The 19,670-nt window shown below is 41.0% G+C and overlaps 1 long non-coding RNA gene across 1 annotated transcript in view; it reads left to right on the forward strand.

Annotated features, from left to right (window-relative positions):
- LOC135100956 (uncharacterized) overlaps positions 1-19,670 on the forward strand; it is a 112,300-nt gene that overhangs the window by 67,105 nt on the left and 25,525 nt on the right. The window contains exon 3 of the long non-coding RNA XR_010268991.1: positions 15,396-15,464. This is a non-coding gene — a long non-coding RNA (uncharacterized LOC135100956). The remainder of the gene's footprint in view (positions 1-15,395; positions 15,465-19,670) is intronic.

The raw sequence follows: 19,670 nt of genomic DNA on the forward strand, positions 1-19,670 counted from the left end.
CAGAGTCGTAGGACAGAGAAAGATGGAAGGAGAAAATAATGGAAATGAGGAAAGAAGAGTCGGAGAGAGGTTTGTGCAAATAAATGGCAGCAGTGAGAGGCAGGCAGTAGTTTGGAGGAGACCTGTGAAAGGAAAACTGAATCTGCAAATAGAGTTCCCTGGCGGGAGTACGCACTGCCACCATCGCATGCCCGGGGGGGAAAAAGGTTTGAGGTTCGAACCCCAAATATCCTCCAAACCTTTTCCTCGCGTGAAAATCTAAACTGCATCGCCTCGCCGTGCCGCCTCAAGATTACTTTCAGGTTCGTATTATGGAAACGCTGATGTGGAGCTTGTTCGTATCGCCGTGAAGGTATAAGACTGTGTGCTGGAGAACAAAGTCGCCAGGAATAAAAATATAATCCGCCTATTTCCAAAGTCTCGAATGGCTGGACTTTAAATGCGTCAATACTGAATCACACGCCGGTAAGGAGAATGAGACCCAGACTTAGCATTCTGTCTTTCCCTTCCCTCACTATCCCTCGCACTGCGCTTCTCCCTCATTCTTTTCCTCTAAGGCTTACGCATCCCTTCCCCTACACCCGGGTCTTATACCGGGGATAAAAGATGCTGTAAAGAGAAAGCAAATTATTAATGGAGATGATTCATTAACACACACACACACACACACACACACACACACACACACACACACACACACACACACACACACACACACACACACATACACACGCATGCATACATGAGTTTCCACTTTAACTTGCAATACAACATACCATTGTCTTATTGATGGTTTCTGTGAAAACAAAGACGTCTTCAAAAACTACGCGACTGTTACATCTCCGTATAAATATACTGAATGATAGCATTCATTAACATGAAACATTTGTTTCCCTTGCATCATTATACAGTTCTGGCAGATACAGACCTGCCATCGATGTTTAGTCGCGTTTACACATTCTGGTTACATCACGTTAAAAGGAAAATCCAGCTCGTGATAAAAGAAGAAAAACACTATTATTGTGGAGTGTATTGTGTATTGTGGAGTGTGGAGTGTACGACGAGCATTGTGCTTGTGTCACGAGATATATATATATATATATATATATATATATATATATATATATATATATATATATATATATATATATATATATATATATATATATATATATATATATATATATATATATATATATATATATATATATAACACACACGCGCACACACACACACACACACACACACACACACACACACACACACACACACACAAAATGAAATCATGAGAATTTCCCGAATTGGTAAGTGAGGTGAGGGTGGAAAAATTGCAACCCAGATAAAAAAGTAAATGAAACAGTTTACATTTGAATGTGAACATGTGAACGTGTGTGTGTGTGTGTGTGTGTGTGTGTGTGTGTGTGTGTGTGTGTGTGTGTGTGTGTGTGTGTGTGTGTGTGTTACAGACCGAGGAAAAAAATGTAAAATAATAGCTTGAGATTTAGAGACTAGGCAGCTGTCGATCAGGAACGAGGGACGCAAGTCTGAGCGCGTTGCTGTTCCCTAAAAATGGAAGTGTGCAGTTGGCCAGGATAACTCCATGATCGATCTGAGTGATGCCTTCTTGAGAGAGAGAGAGAGAGAGAGAGAGAGAGAGAGAGAGAGAGAGAGAGAGAGAGAGAGAGAGAGAGAGAGAGAGAGAGAGAGAGCGGGGGAGGGGGAAGCAACACAGGAAGGGCATCAATGTAATGTGACGTCTTGGTGGTGATAGTCAGTAGAGCGTCTGTGGAACACTTCTAGGCTGTGGAGTGCGGGTGGCGCTGGACTGATCAAAAGTCTTCCCTGTGTCTGCCCTCGGTGAAGAGCAGCGCCCATGAACGAAGTGAGAGGAAGAGGACGGCGGTGAAAGCCTGGCAAGATGGATGATGTGTGACACTCGTGTACCCAGGCGGGCGGGCAGGAGAGTGTGTTGAATTGCTAAGGCAGAATACAGAGCTGAAGACTGATAGTTGTACTGATGGCGCTGACTTCAACTCTTGAGAAATTCTGTGGTTCAGTCTGCAGTGAAGAATTTTGCATGGTGGCGAAGTTGATGTACCCGAGGTACACTAATGGTGTACTCGTCGCCTCCAATATTGGTTTGTGAACATGTTTGGCTTTTAATTCCACGTACGAGGTCTGTTATTGACGCTTAAATATCGCTACACGTACTTTTGAGCTACTTAACTGAAGCTATTCATTGGACAAGCGTGCTGGACCTCTCCATACTTGCCACTGTGGTAAGCCACAACAATCTATAATGCATAAACGCATCGCAGGGACGGGATGGCTCTCCTACCAATGCAGTTGTCTGATGAGCTGAAAACATGGTTTAACTCAATAAAAAACGTTCCTCGAAAAGAGCCAAATAAATTCTTAGAGGCAGAACAATCAGAACGATAAAAGAAGGTAATGAAGATTTATGAATGGAATAATCAGTATACTGATGTTTAGTCATTCTAATTCTCATCTCGGCAAATCCCGGTGGATGAATTATAGGCGGTGAATTATGCTCGAAGTGGAACAATTACTCATACGTGGCTGTTGTGGGATGTGCGTGATAAATTAATACAATCCGGTAAGTGATTCCGATGGAAGCACACTCCCCGGGCTGCCGTGCAAGGCCTCGCTGCTGCAAACGGCACGAAGCAGGAGGCCCGACACGCCGATGCAGGGAGCACAGAGCGGCGAGTTAAAGCTCAGGGATATATTCGGTTTTCAGCTGAGCGGGGGTATTCCAATTCCTGCAGTGAAACTTTGATGGCGGAGCCGAGATTTGACTTGAACTGTGTGCAAGTCAGTTAGCGTGGGGAAACTACTACCCTTGAAGGAACGGAGTTGTTTGACGACTTAGGACTCTTGTCGCGAGTTCTTCCTGAAGGTTAGATGCCCTAGGCGAGGAGTGCTGAGAGAGAGAGAGAGAGAGAGAGAGAGAGAGAGAGAGAGAGAGAGAGAGAGAGAGAGAGAGAGAGAGAGAGAGAGAGAGAGAAGAAAAGAAAAAGCAGACTGTCCTCTTTTTTCCTGCCATTACTTCGGGCCTGTCGTTTCCACGGCTGGTGTACAAAAGGAACTGTCTGCCTGGACGAGTCAGCAGTCTACCATTACGTTAAAGCGTCTAAAGCATCTGAATAACTTCTCTTGGCCAGATTAAATGTTTCATTCGAGAAGTGGCACGCTGCGCAGCTGTCATAATCAATAAATCACTTACTGCTCTCGGTGGAAAAGGACCGTCAGACTGTTCAATAACTCCATTAGGAGTGATATTTATTGAATACAAGATGAGAAGTGAGACCAATGGAGACACAGGTAGCTAATATTTTATGCATGGGATTGTCAGCAGCAGCTTACTCTTAATGACAGCTTAATTATGCAATAATAAATGAGCATCATTAGACTAGTAGCGGTAATCATTATAGACCGTCCCCCCTCCCCCCGCTGTGACGGCCTGGCTGCTCTGTGTACCTCGGCATAAAAACGATGCGAGGGGCGGCACCAACCTCGCCACACCACTGCACACCACCATTGCCACCAAGACAGACAGCTATTTCCACCTCTAAAACTACTATGAGGATCCATCACCCTCATGACGCTGCGGAGGTTTCGAAATGTTTATCGAGAACAAGAAGCAAGATATACTATTTCTTTTTCCTGAAAATTAGTAAATAAAACTGTCACATCATCCAAGGCTATCCATGCGTTCCCTAAAATTGGATTTTAGGCTAATCCTCTTACTATCAGATACCAAAAGACTCGTGAAAACCAATCACTATCTTCCCCGCCACATGCCACCTGCCGCTGGGGCGTGGAGAAGTAAACACGATATAGTCAGGGCCGCCAAGACTAACGCTGAAAATAACGTAGAAAACCTGGATGGCAGTGGAAAATTAGACTTTCAGGTCCACTCTGAAAGTGAAAATACACTTCATGCAGCAATGAAAGACTCTTCCGCTCCTATTGAAATACCGTGATTTCGAATTCTGAATTCTTAACTTACAATATTTGTATACAACTTTATTTGACTACATATATGTCTGTGTGTCTGTATCTGTCTATATTTCTCTCTCTCTCTCTCTCTCTCTCTCTCTCTCTCTCTCTCTCTCTCTCTCTCTCTCTCTCTCTCTCTCTCTCTCTCTCTCTCTCTCTCTCTCTCTCTCTCTCTCTCTCTGATATATATATATATATATATATATATATATATATATATATATATATATATATATATATATATATATATATATATATATATATATATATATATATATATATATATATATATATATAATCATATTTACCTAAAAATACATGAAATGTAAGCAGGGAGGTCCGATAGTTACAAACAACAGAACACACACACACACACACACACACACACACACACTAGTCACGTTCCACAACAACACAAGGGATAGACTTAATGTCTCTCTCCAGCTGGAGTAGGAAAAGAAATTGCCTTCTGCGTGTCCAGGGAAGAATAAGGGGAACCTGCCGCGCCGCCTCCACTGCACTGGGAAACTCCCTCCTCGACGTGCCGTCACCTGTGTCACCGTGCACAGTGCCTGTATTCATATACTTGATATCCATATACCTGTGCAGCACTGACTAGAATTACGTTCTTTACACGTTTCATCTGGTGTTGTAGTATTTGGGAAGGGTTGTGCCTCGTTACATTCTTACGAAAGGCATAAAAAAAAAGAGCAAAGGTCTGGCGTCCATTACCCTGATGCATCATTTTCAGGACGGGGAAGTGGCGAGGAGGGCTTCGGTGTGGGTACAGCATTACAGCGCGTCTCGGTAGGCTGGACTATTTTGCACGCAAGTCCCGTGACGGAGTGAGTGAGAAGAGTGGCTTTATTGATGCAGTGTGTGGAGTGGTCCTGCCGCCTCGCCGTGGTGGTGGATGGGGGGGAGGGGGGTGTGGAGAGTTGCCAGAACACCCTGGGCGACGCGGCGACACCGACACCTGGACCTTTTTTATGATTTATGTTCCCTGATGCCACGCTATTGGTGATGCATAGCCTTCACCACCACCACCACCACCACTACTACCACCATCACCAGCACTCTCATCACTGTCATCACCACCATCCGCAATCACAGTCATGAAGAAAACTAACTAGGAAACAAGAGAAAAACATCAACGACGACGAGGACGATGATGGCGAGGAGGAAAACAACAATAACAGCAGCAATCTCTATGATGGCGGTGGCAACAATAACAATAATAGTAAGAATAACAACACAGCCACAGCCCACCACATTAACGTTACCGTCCCCCCTCCCACCTCCAGCAGGCTCTCCAATATAACACACCGACAAACATCCGCTCACCATTACCTTTCTCTCTCTCTCTCTCTCTCTCTCTCTCTCTCTCTCTCTCTCTCTCTCTCTCTCTCTCTCTCTCTCCTTCTTCTTCTTCTTCTTCTTCTTCTCTTCTTCTTCTTCTTCTTCTTCTTCTTCTTCTTCTTCTTCTTCTTCTTCTTCTTTTCTTCTTCTTCTTTTTCTTTTTCTTCTTCTTCTTCTTCTTCTTCTTCTTCTTCTTCTTCTTCTTCTTCTTCTTCTTCTTCTTCTTCTTCTTCTTCTTCTTCTTCTTCTTCTTCTTCTTCTTCTTCTTCTTCTTCTTCTTCTTCTTCTTCTTCTTCTTCTTCTTCTTCTTCTTCTTCTTCTTCTTCTTCTTCTTCTTCTTCTTCTTCTTCTTCTTCTTCTTCTTCTTCTTCTTCTTCTTCTTCTTCTTCTTCTTCTTCTTCTTCTTCTTCTTCTTCTTCTTCTTCTTTCTCCCATTTATCCTACTTCTCTTCATTCCTTCATTCCACCACCACCACCACCACCATCAACAGCTTCTCTTCTTTTTCCTACTCCTCTTCCTCGCACTCTTATCCTTATTCCTTTTTCACCTACTATTTCTCCTCCATATCAGTGAAACGATGAATTAATAGGAAGCACATTTATTCAAGCACTAAGAACAGATACACCTTAGGGAGAAGATAAATAGTATTAAATGTGGTATAAGAATCTAAAAGCGTTGTCAGTTTGTAGCTTTTCTCGTGAGTGGAAGTTGTGAAGGCAGGCGGCCCTTATCCCTTGTCCAAATACACGGTGCGCGAAGCTTACTCTGTCTCTGTCCAGTGGGAAAGAAATGCTGCTCTACTTAACAGAGGAATTACGAGGCGGGATGAAACTTTATTCACTTTTCTCCGTCACCCTGATGCCGATAGTTAAAGTTGCAAGAAAGGTGCGGTGCTTGTGACAGTTAACCTCACTGTTTACTGCACCGACGTGGTTGGTTCCCGTTAGCTATTAATGTTGTGGGATGAGTAAGTTTTCCTCATCTTCTATTTTGTGTGATGTTCAGCTTTTTTTTTTTTTCCGTGTTGTGTTTTGTGTAGTGTTCATCTGTTCTGTGTAATGTTAAACTTTTCTTCGAGTTTTATTTTCTGTGATGGCTAACTTTTCTCCATCCTCTGTTTTGTGTAATGTCCAAATTTTCTGTCATTTGTTTTATGTAATGTTTGTCTTTTCTCCATCTTATATTTCCTCCATTTTCTATATCCTGTAATGTTCAGCTTTTTCTCTATTTTCTATTTTGTGTAATGTTCAACTTTTCGTCATCTTCTGCTTTGTGTTATATTCAGCTTTTCTCCACATTCTATTTTATGTAAGCTTTATAAAACATAAGAACATACGAAAATAAGGGAAGCTGCATGAACCCATGTGGCTTACACGTGTCAGTCTTTGTATGAAACATATCTACTTATTTCCACCTATCACCCTCATCCATAGAGTTGTTTAGTCTTCTTTTAAAGTTTCCTAATGATTCAGCACTAACAACCTGATAACTGAGTGTATTCCATTCATATATCAATCTGTTTGAGAACCAGTCCTTCCTATCTCCTTTTTTTTTTTTTTATTAATCTAAACCCATTATTTCTTGCTCTATCCTGACTACTGATACTGAGAATTTTGCTTACGTGATTGTTGTTGTGTCCTCTATACCACTTCAAGACTTCTCACAGGTCCTGTCTTAACTAGGAATTTCTACGGAATATATATTTAAAAGTCCTGAAGCTTTTAAATTTACATTCCTTATAAATTCGTAGTGTAATTAACTTTTCTCTACCTTCTCAGTATTGTTGATCATCAGCAGCATCCCCGTCACTACCATCATTATCATTATCACGAACGAGACTCATTATCACCCTCCTTGTACATTCATTTTTTTTTTCTAATTGTTTTGTTCTCTTCTCATGCTTGAATTAAAAGATCTATTGTAAGAAGTGTAAAGCATAACTTCGTCACTCGTTTTATCCAGAGGTGGCAGGTCTCGTGTCACCTTCTTCTTCTTCTTCTTCTTCTTGTCCTTCTTCTTCTTTTTCTCCTTCTACTCCTCCTCCTCCTCCATCTCTTCCTCTTCCTCTTCCTTTTCCTCTTCTCTTCTTCCTCCTCCTCCTCCTCCTCCTCCTCCTCCTCCTCCTCCTCCTCCTCCTCCTCCTCCTCCTCCTCTTCCTCCACAGTTATCATCATCACAGTCATTATAATCTTCCTTTTACATCTTCCGTCTCTCAGTTTCGTATCTATGGTAATAGCCTGCAAGAGAGATATAGAAGGAAAACTACTACAGTCAATAGCCTAACACTCATTACACACTAAAACTCACGCATCCCATATTCTCATTCCACTGTTTCATATTCCTTGCTCTTGATTCCTTCCCTTGCTATTATTCTTTGTTTCTCCGAGGGATTGCCATTATTATTCGCTTCTTGCTTTAATGTATTGGTTCTCTAGGTATTGTGGTAGTCTTGTTCCACGTCACATACATGCGTCTTCTCTGTAAGAGGGTGATGGTTCCGCTCCCTACAAATAGACACTGACCTGTATGTTGAAACGCTTTGTTCTCTCACCATGACTATTTTCAAAGGCCACAGATATGATCAACCGGACTCTCAGGACCCTTTCTTCTGTTAATAATGTAGAAATGTTGTTAATTCCGTCACTAGAACCGTAAAAAACACTTTTAAATTTGCCCGTATAGCTTTAGCTAGAACCTTCCGATAGTCTGGGTACGGACAGAAGTGTTTCAAAATGTGGCCCTTCGCCTTACCACAGGAGTGCGTGGGTTCCGCTTCTTGTCATATCCGCTGTGCCTCCGCCTCTCCACAGGGAGCGAGATGCTTCTGCTGCTTCTCATATCCGTCTTCGATTCTCCACAGGATCACAATTTCCATCAGCTAGTAATCTCCTTGTGTTTTCCTACTTGTTTCTGGTTATTTATTTACTTGCATGATTCTGTTGCCTATTCGTGAGTTTTGTTTGTTATTAGTTTGCCAATTCACTAATGAATTGAACATTATTTGTGGCATTGCAAAAGTATATTACAGTGATTTCCATATTCAATGTTCCATGAAAATTCCTCTACCTGCTCTTTCCAACTCACTGCCATAATGGTGGTCTCACTTTCCCTGCCCACCGAGAGCGGAAGGGACAGGCGGCTCTCCTACCTGGGTGTCCTGTATGGGTGACCTTTCCTTTGTAACATAAGAATCACTCTTTCTTTGCACCATACAGAAAGTTGCCGTGAAAAAAAAAAGTAACATTGCACCAGCTTGATAGAATACCGTAGTATAAAATATACATAAATTATGTGGAATAACTGAAATGTGAGTTGTGAGAATGCGTGGTATTGGTAATGTCCATATTATCCATCCTAAAATGTCAACGATCTTTTTTTCGAACAATTTAATAACTCATAACACCAACACTCTCACTAGTTACATAGTCGTATATCAGTTGTAATACGACAAAGTATTTTCTTCCACGGATAGTTTTGTAAAATATCTGTATTTGCATTCTAATTTATAATGTTTATTTGCACTTGTATTCCTAGAAAGTTCAAATACTTGTATTGGAAGTCGAATGTTCTCTTAAAAATCACTCCATTCCTACGAACCAAAATACTCAAGTTCATTTTATTTCCGAGAAATTCATTCTTACAAACAGGATATAAATACCCTGTTACATGTGGTATATGACAGTATGTGAGAGCACTGAATGCAGTTTCAAGTTACTAACAAATATCTTGCTGAGGTTTCTGAGAAAATGTACTGTGATATGATTAATGTAAAGCAGGCACATTAGCAGACAGGATCTCCGGCAACACTTGGCACTTGCTGCCTCAAGTATTTTCGTGTAATGCTGTAATTCTGTCAACCTTTTGGAAATTCTTCTATCCAAAGTAGTTCCATTGATCAATGTTCAGGTGTCTTAGCTATTAATGTTGTGGGAACGTTGTCTGAAGTGCGTTACGCGGCAGGCATGTCACTTCACACACCCATGCAAAGTGAAATAGAAATGGCGGGAAGAAAGTTGATAACATTACTCTCCTGCTGTCAAACTGTATAGAGTTGACATTTAAAACACAGTAACTTACGCGGCGACCGGACAGTGTAGGGATTTGCACGCTCGCATCACAGCTAAGATGATCCTAGCTCGAATCCTGTACCACTCGAAGATAAATTTGCCTTGTTTTCTTTCAAGCTGCAGTGGCTAGGCCAAGAAGCCCGAGCGGGGCGTGTCTGTGGCCAAGTCCCTCACACCACGAACCACGAGGGAATCCTGAGCTGGACTCATATGGGCTGATAGTAATGACACTGATGAGCCTAATCACCCAAATATCCATGTTATTAGCTGTTTCATGGTCTATCCTGCGTTCCTCCTCCTACTCCTATTACTCCCCTGCTTCAGCCGCCTCCGTCTTTTTTCCGCATCCTTCCCCTCGTTCTTATTCATGTCGTCATCGTCGTTCCCCTTCTCTCCCTAACGTGAGTGCCGTTCATAGCAAAGGTGGTGCTCAGTATAGAATGTAGCTCACGACTAAAACAGCTCACCGCGTCCTAAAGCAACAGTCAGTCCTTTCCAGTTCTCCTCCTCATACTCCTCCGTGCCCAAAGACTTGAGGTCTTTGTAACCAACTCAAGACATCGTACGTGACAGTGAGATAGATGATGAGGTACTGCTACCATCTTTAAATTCATTCTCTGTAAATCATTCTTAAGAGTTCATCGTTAACGAGTTTTTTACCAGACAACAGGAAGGACAATCTTCACTTATGCCTGACTGCTGATGCTTGATAATACTTTGTTCCAGTGGTCTTGACTTGTGCGATGCTGCTTCGATAGTCTTCAAGAATAAGTTTGTCGTGGTTGAAAAGATCATGATGTTTATGAAGTCCAGGAGATTGCTTGATCAGTTTTTTTTTTTTTTTTTTTTTTCAAATTAATTACGGAAAATTATGGAATGAAACAAGCCATTGCTCTAATACAACGCAGCAACAGAGTGGTGCAAGAATAAGAGCATAAGAACATAAGAAAGTAAAGGAAGCTGCAAGAGGCCATTAGCCCTACACGTGGGACTTCCTGTATGAAACATGCTTACCCATTTCCACTTATCATATCTTCCATATATTTATCTAATCTCATTTTAAAGTTCTGAATCTCCAGTTTTTTTTTTTTCTTTTATTTTTTTAATGTAGACAGAATCGGTGGTGTTGCTTAAATCGTCACAACGTGTAGGAGTTTTACAAGAATTTCCAAACGTAAGCACGTAAAACGTATAGACCAGCAAACAAAATGTAAAAAGTTCCTTGCAAACGTGAGAACAAAACGAAAAGAAAATAATAAATAGACAAAAGTATTACCGATCGTCTCTCAGGCAAGAGTGGAGACCTTACCCGAGGAAGTAAAACAACAGCAAGAAAGCCTTAAGAAAACTTTTGCTTCAGTGTTTGCGTCCAGAACACTGAAACAAAGACCGGCCCGCCATGGCTCATAATTAACTGCAATTCGTATAAACGGACAATTTATGGACAGGAGCTGAAAAATATCTGGACACATTTGCATAAATAAATCAACTTGCCTGAATTTATTAGCTCGAGATCGCCAGGAGAGTTAAATACCCAGATATAACGAATTACAATCACTAACCAGTTTTGTAGATCGGGCGATGTATGTATATTCTCCAAACTTATTATAAACACACAAACTCTCTCTCTCTCTCTCTCTCTCTCTCTCTCTCTCTCTCTCTCTCTCTCTCTCTCTCTCTCTCTCTCTCTCTCTCTCTCTCTCTCTCTCTCTCTCTCTCTCTCTCTCTCTCTAATTACATTGTTACGCCGCATGCAGGGTGGGCAGCAGCGTATGATTCCTGTACATTCAGCCGGTGGTTAAATAGTTTTGTTGGGGATTCACTGAGCGTGTTATTGGATTTGGGTTAGGTGTACTGTGTCCCAGGCGTGTGTATGGGTGCCTCATGTATATATTGTGCAACTATTGTGCTACTGACGGTGTTGTGAAGGGGGTATAATTGTGGAATGGGGCGTCAGACTGGAGAGTGATGGCAAGGGTGTGTGTGAGGTGTGCCAGGGGTTGATGGTGTGCTGTATAATGTGTGGTTGGTGTCAGTGTAGGTGTGTTTGATTCCGGTACTGTATGTTGTATGGAGGAATGCAAGTGTTGCCGAGATTATTGTTTATTGTGGATTTGTGGATTGAGAGGATCCAAGACTGCAATGACGCTGTGACACACACACACACACACACACACACACACACACACACACACACCCACACCGTATAGTGTAGTGGTTAGCATGCTCGGCTCACAACCAAGAAGGCCTGGGTTCGAATCCCGGGCGCGGGGAGGCAAATGGGCGAGCCTCTTAATGTTTAGCCCCTGTTCACCTAGCAGCAAGTAGGTACGGGATGTAACCCGAGGGGTTGTGACCTCGCTGTCTCGGTGTGTGGTGTGTAAGTGGTCTCAGTCCTACCCAAAGATCGGTCACTCTGAGCTCTGAGCTCTTTCCGTAAGGGAAAGGCTGGCTGGGTGACCAGCAGACGACCGTAGGTGAACCACACGCACACACACACACACACACACACACACACACACACACACACACATTATTTCCATATTTGTGTAGAAAAAACAGGCTGTCTTGCTAATCTAATACACTGGATGTTTTCACAACAAAATCTGAAAAATAAGTGACAAAAATAATATACCTGGATTTATAGAAAGCTCACTGCAAGGACACCAACCAGAAACACGAGCTTTGTTGAGCTAGAATCGTATTATTATTTTAAAGAATACATACTGTATTAAGTGTTCAGTCCTCGGGAGGGCTGCCTGTCACTAGACGGCCTCCGCGAAGTTCAGCACTGTCTGCTGTAATTTTCTGAACATGTACATCAACGCCAATGAAAGCAAATGCATACTCCTTATCTTACAGTTTCCAAAATTACACGAAAGTGAAGGTTAAAGTAACAACCAGAACCGATACGATTATGCAGGACATTCTGGGAAGTATACAGTTGTCTGACAAATAGCAGATGTTCTTTAATCTTGACGAATGCATGCATTTTTTTTTATTTCATAAACTTGATAGGGTGAAAAGATAAATAAAATTTGAGGGGTGAGATGAGAGATGATGGTGCCGTCGTTACCCTAGGATGCAAATATTCATACTGTATAATTTATATTCGTTCCCAAACACATCAACAGCCACGATGATTGGCTCATAACGAAGGATTTTGAGTACAAGATGCTGAAAATCATTTCATCACGACACACTTCAGTGGTGAGATTTCGCCTTGAATGTGTGATGCTGCCCCGCCTCCCAGATTATACGGGGACACCGAAGCGGTGGAAAGAGTGCAACGAAGTGTCACGAAACTTGTCCTAACGTTAAGAATCAAACTTTGCCAACACCTGCAACTTCTGAATCGCTGTTGCCCAGGAAAGACAAGACTACGTAGAGTGTTACTGCGGTCTTAAATAAGTTGGACAACGTCGGACACTCGAAGTTCTTTGAAGGTATAAGTAATGCAATGAGGAGATGTACATACATTAAACCTGAAGCCTGTATTATTCTGTCTTGAACTGTGTTACTGTTCACCGAAGAGAACTGATTAAGATCGTTGTGGCATAAACATCGATCACTTCACTGTAGTTCATAAAATTAAAATACGAAATGACGCGTGTGAAATATCGCCTACTATTTGGTAAACAAGTGCATGCATATTAAAAAAAAAAATAAAAATATATATATATATATATATATATATATATATATATATATATATATATATATATATATATATATATATATATATATATATATATATATATATATATATATATATATATATATATATATAAGAAGAAAAACATTACTAATACTTGCAGTGCTCTCCCAAAGGAATGTAACTTGTCTACATTTATACCATCCTTCGTCTATCTGTCCATTAGTAAGCGTAAAATTTCCTCGCCTAGTGAAAGGAACACGAGCACTGACATCCACTTTCCCAACACTTGTCCCTGTGACGCATTCACCTCAAAACCTTGCGGCGGCTCAAATTTTCTTAGCCTCACCATTTCCCTGCGTCCGCCACTCGTCACATCCATCATTTACTCTCTCTCTCTCTCTCTCTCTCTCTCTCTCTCTCTCTCTCTCTCTCTCTCTCTCTCTCTCTCTCTCTCTCTCCTCCTGCTCCTCCTCCTCCTCCTCCTTCTCCTCCTCCTCCATATATACAGATATAAAGGCAAAATTTTCATCGCTTCACCAAACCCGGCGTGACTCCCGACGCTCGGTTCTCGTTACATACTTTTCCCATTTGCCGCCACGATCATTACCAGCAGCGGGCCAACAGGTACATATACAAACACGGTTGCTCTCATGGACAGTCGTGTGTTTGCGTGATGTGCTGAGGCGGTGGCATGGCAGTGCTGACAGGAGGTATTGGGTATTGAGGCCTGTGATGGATGTTAATGTAGGATGATGAGGCGATGGTGACAGGCCGAGTGGTAGTGATGGAAGTGTTAGGTGAGGGGCGGTGATGGGGGTGATTTGGGGGTTATCCATTCCTGTCCTCTAATTCCTCCACTTTCTCCTCTTTGAAATTATCTTGGCCGTTTAGGCAGATGGCAAATTAAGTTTAACCCCAGTGGGTGCTACAAGCAGCTTACATATTTCATCATATCACCTGTCAGTTAGTCCTAGTAGGGAAAATAAGATACAATATCATAAGAATATGATGAATAGCGGAAGCTGCAAAAAACAGTCCCTGCATGAAACACACCTACCTTTTTCCATATATCATCTTCATCCATAAATTTATCTAATCTCCTTTTAATTGTGTTTGATAGCTGACTACATGACATAGTCATAGGTATCATCTTAAGTTGATGAGATCTAATAATAATATCGGAAATATAACAAAAGCAATACCGTGGTACAGATATGGTAAAAGTAAATGCAAAAATCTTATCAGCAGCAATCATGTGCTATCCGATTAAATGTCTTTAAGTCAGTTTACCAAGAACACCTAGTCATATTTTTTTTCAAAGCTACCTAAAGCTGAACCGCCAATGCACTGAAGCTAAGAAAACAAATTAACGAATTAAAATATAAAAACTAGCCCACATCTTCGTTACTGGGCACAGTTCTGGTCTCAAAATGAACAGAAAAAGCAAGAATGAAAGTAAAAACAGATCGTTTGAAAACTGAGAGGCAGCATCATAGGAGTTGTTATGAATTACATAAGAATTATAGAGGACTTGACATGTAACGTGTACGATAATTTCACAATCACTTGATCAAGAAACAAATCTCTTTTTCCAGGAATAATGTTTTCAGGATTACCGGCAAACTGTTGCATTTAAATTAAGCTAAACACTTTTTTTCTGTAAATTGGCTCGCAAAACAATCACTCAACTGATGCGAGGTGTGCAAAGGCAGGGCGGCCTACACACGGTGTCCGTCATTTACTTAAAACAATCTCTCATCCATTAATGTATGTAATCTTCTCCAAGCTGTCTGTCTGTCTGTCGTGTTGGCGCTCACGACGGAACTGCTGAGTGTTCTGTCATCTCCTGACCACCTTGGAAAAATTTTCTTTATATTTTTTCTTATCTGTGTTCATCTAATTGATATCTGAACTCCTTTTATGTTCGGCATAATACAGTATTGTTTGTAGAAGTAATTACAATGTTCCATCGTATGAAAGCCCAAACAAATACTTAGATATCAATATAATTTTCAATTTGCAGTCTTCTCATCGTGACAGGCATCAATGAAACTTTTCTGAATTGATATTATTAGTCTGAATAAGAAATTACTATTAATTCCTCTGTGTTGACTATTTTCTAGTAAAACAAATGATTAAAACTTTGCCATTATCAGCAGTTTTGTTGCTGCTCAATAATCCGCAGAAGAGAATAAGTCTATAAATCATGAAAGTTTGTCCAAAGCTAATAGATCTTTTGTTAATGTAGAAGTTGTTACTCTTGTCTCTTCTTTTTCGTGTATTTCAGGCCACCCCAGCAAGACTTCTTTTCTCACCTCGCCGTCTGGTTCCCTGTCGGTCCAGCTCTCTACCATCCGTGAGTTACCATTCCGTTACTCTTATTTTATCATTATCCATCCCTTATATGTTCGACACTTGATGTGTCTTGTTCATACCCACATTTTTTTTTTCTCTTTTAATCTTAGTCAAGGTCTCTACAACTTTGGTTCTCTCCCAGATACGTGATATTCGCTTCATATCTCTTTGTCATGGCGATCATTATTCTCTTCATTCCTCTTTTGACTCCCTAAGTCTTTTTTATATCCTCAGGCAATTAATGCACTGATTACGTGCTCTTGTGTTTAGTGATACTGTAGGATTACTTTTCATACCTATTTCACTCAGTGCTCTCTAAATCTCTTTTTCATGATCCGGAATAATTTTCTGTTCTGAATAGATGCATTCAAGGACACTCAATCATTTCAGCTGATATTTTAATTTCATTATGTATTTAATACATATGTAGTTTCATCTTCACCTGTGACGAGTTGTGCTCCGCATTGCCTCTGACATATAGGTGGTGTCTGGCAGTGGACTGAACAAAGCTGGGCCTGATTGATCCTCCCCTTTCAAAAGTGCCATACAAGGCTGCCTCACCTTTGTTAAACAGCCACACTACCTACACCGACGCTATGCAAACACGTTACTAATGAACCAGGCGTTTAGATCCTCTCCAATAAAAAAAAAAAGTAGCCGTAGGTTATCTTAGTAAAGAGAAGTACCCTAGCAAACAAAGGCAGCCGTGCGCTTTACCTTTATTTCCTACTCTCACAAATCCTATGTTGGACTGAAGAAACTGGAAGAGCTTTCTACAGCCCTAGCCTTTCTTTACAACACTAGTCTTTGAGGTAGATGAATCAAGCAGCCTAAGAAAGAATCACAAGTTCCGTTGTTGTGTGGATTACTTCGTAATCCTTCCTTCTTCTCCTCTTCCTCTCCTTTATCTCTTTCTCACACTCCCCCGTTTCTCGTATTCGTATGCAAGTCAACAATACGAGGATAACGAAAGCACGGAGCAAGCTCTGGGAAGCGGTTGTTCTTAGAGATGATATTCAAAGGTAACCTTACGAAACTAAAGAAGGGCGAAACAGACAAGAAGGCTGAGGAATGAGGGAAAAGAAAAAAAAAACACTATGGAAGAGGAACAGAGAAAACAAATATCTTGCAAAACTAAAGAAGACAGACGAAACAAGGAAAGAAGACGGATGAATGAGGTAAAAGGAAACAAAATACGAAAGAGAAAAAGAATCGAGAAAACAAATACCCAGGCAAGAGTGCAAGGCAGCAAGCACGACAAATACATCGCCATCAGTGAGGTAACCTAAAGTTCCGCGTCACACCAAATTCTAAGGACATGGTCAGCAAATTTTGAGATGAAGTGACCGGATCTCCAATTTGCTACCATGTACTGAGAAGGTGGTGTGATATTGATCCTTAGATTACTTCCCTGGCAGCGGGGTTCTCACCTTGAATATTACCTCTAAAAACAAGCACCTGTTTCCCGCAGCTTTAAAACTGTAAAATAGCACCAAGTTTGCAGAAATGTAACTCGCCAAGGAAGATTGTCATGTCATCTGAGACAAATCAGTAGTATTATCTGCTGGCTCAGCTCATACACGCTACATATCCTTCATTGCCAATAAGTGAGGACCTGGGCCTCGGAAAGAAAAAAAAAAAATAGCGAAGAAAAAAAATGGCACCCAGTGTGATTGTGATTTAAAGAAAACGACGCAGCGATTACTGTATATGTGTAGTAGTGTGTAGATACCCATCATTGCCAACAAGAAAAGATTTGCACTTGTAAAGATAAAAAGAAAAAATAGCAAGGAAAAATCTTACCCAGTGTGATCGTGCATGATGGAAAATAATGTAGCGATTAGAGTATGCGTGTAACAGTGTGCAGATACCCGTCATCTTATATAATAAAACACTGTCTGTCTGTCTGTGTGTCCGCTTTTCATGGAAAAACCATTGAACTGATTGTGATGAAATTTGGTAGGTCACTCCCCGGACCCCTTGGTCCGGGGAGTGACATAAGATATGTCTTAACTACTTCCACCTCAAAACCGTTAGATTATTCGAATAAGGCAAATCTGTCACCGTAACCTAATTCTTGATGGTGGAGCCACGTATACCGTAAACCATTTTTGATGGTGGCACCAAGCATTCATTGTTAGCTTTTTTTTTTTTTTTTGGTGTGGAGAGGTAGAAATGGAGCATTCATTGTCAGCTTGGAGTTGAATCCCATCAAGCTACCGATTCCTTAAGTATTTGTACACGAGCTAGTTGCCAATAAGAGAAGACTTGTACTTTGGAAAGGATAAGAAATAGTGAAAGGAAATCGTAACGAGTTTGGCCGTGAATGAAGGAAAACATGGCAGCGATTAGAGTGCACGTGTGGCAGTGTTGGCGTCCTCAGTAGTGGCTCCCAATGATCGTTTGTTCAGAGACAGGCGTGAGCGTTAAACTGATTTTAGGGTTCACTACTCTAGATACCGTGCACGCCTTCCCGCATGGCGTCCGTACTGCTGGCGAATGGCCATGACACCTGCGATCTTTCCAATTAGAGAACATCGCAATGCTGCAGCGGTACAACAGCGTGCTACAACATTAATAACATAAATTAGGACATTCATTCTCTCTCTCTCTCTCTCTCTCTCTCTCTCTCTCTCTCTCTCTCTCTCTCTCTCTCTCTCTCTCTCTCTCTCTCTCTCTCTCTCTCTCTCTCTCTCTCTCTCTCTCTCTCTCTCTCTCTCTCACAGTATCCTAAGTTGATATGAAGTTTCCGTATTTTGTTCACCTATAATATGCCGTGCCTAGACTCCTGAACTCCTGTAGTGTATTACGGTCAGGGTTGGCATTTAAAAAAAATCCACCCCCAAAAAAATCCCACAAAAAAAAAAAAAAAAAAAAAAAATATATATATATATATATATATATATATATATATATATATATATATATATATATATATATATATATATATATATATATATATATATATATATATATATATATATATATATATATATCAAAATTTAGTTGTACATAAACATGAAAAAAAAAAAATGTACAAGTAGTCAAGCCTGACCCGTTCATTTCCTGTTTAGGCTTTGTCCAACCAGACCAACCTGTATCAGCATGACCTAAACAAGTGTCTGTTCTTCATTAATAGGAAGTGTCAAAATCTTTCAAGATCTAACTCCCCTCGTGACTTCTGGCACCAGTCCAAAAACATCTCCAATAACTTTGCTTCTTCATCTTTCCTTCCTTTATTTCAGCCTGATGGTACCACTGCCATCTCACCTATTTCTAAAGCTGAACTCTTTGCTCACACTTTTGCTATAAAAGCTACTTTGGATAATTCAGGGCTTATTCCTCCATTTCGTCCACTGACTACTTCATTCTTCTCATTAAAATCCTTCGCAGTGATGTTTTCCATCCGCTCGCTGGCCTAAACCCTCCGAAGGCTTATGGACCTGATTGGGTCCCTCCTGTTGTTCTCTGAAATTGTGCCTCCATATTGGCACATTGCCTAGTCAAACTCTTCCAACTCTGGTCATTAACATCTACCTTTCCTTCTTGGTGGAAGTTTGCCTACATTCAGCCTATTCCTAAAAAGGGTGACCATTCTAGTCCCTCAAACTACCGTCCTATTGCTTTAATTTCCTGCCTCTCTATCTGATTGCCAGTATGGGTTCCGTCAAGGCCGCTCAACTGGTGATCTTTAGGCTTTCCTTACTGAGTCTTGTTCATCCTCTTTTAGAGATTTTGGTGAAACCTTTGCTGTTGCCTTAGACATATCAAAAGTTTTTAAAAGAATCTGGCACAAAGCATTGATTTCCAAACTACCCTCCTACGGCTTCTATCCTTCTCTCTGTAACTTCATTTCAAGTTTCCTTTCTGACCGTTTTATTGCTGCTGTGATAGACGGTCACTGTCTTTCTCCTAAATCTATTAATAGTGGTGTTCCTCAGGGTTCTGTCCTGTCACCCACTCTCTTCCTATTATTCACCAATGATCATCTAAATCAAACTTCTTGTCCTATCCACTCCCACGCTGATGATACCATCCTATATTTTTCCACGTCTTTTCGTAGACGTCCAACCCTTTAGGAAGTAAACATTTTATGCAGGGAAACCGCAGAACGCCTGATTTCTGATCTCTCTAAAACTTATGATTGGGGCAGAACAAACTTAATATCGTTCAGTACCTCAAAAACTCAATTCCTCCATCTATCAAC

This window comes from Scylla paramamosain, chromosome 1 (assembly GCF_035594125.1).
Source record: "Scylla paramamosain isolate STU-SP2022 chromosome 1, ASM3559412v1, whole genome shotgun sequence".
Lineage (NCBI taxonomy): Eukaryota > Metazoa > Arthropoda > Malacostraca > Decapoda > Portunidae > Scylla > Scylla paramamosain.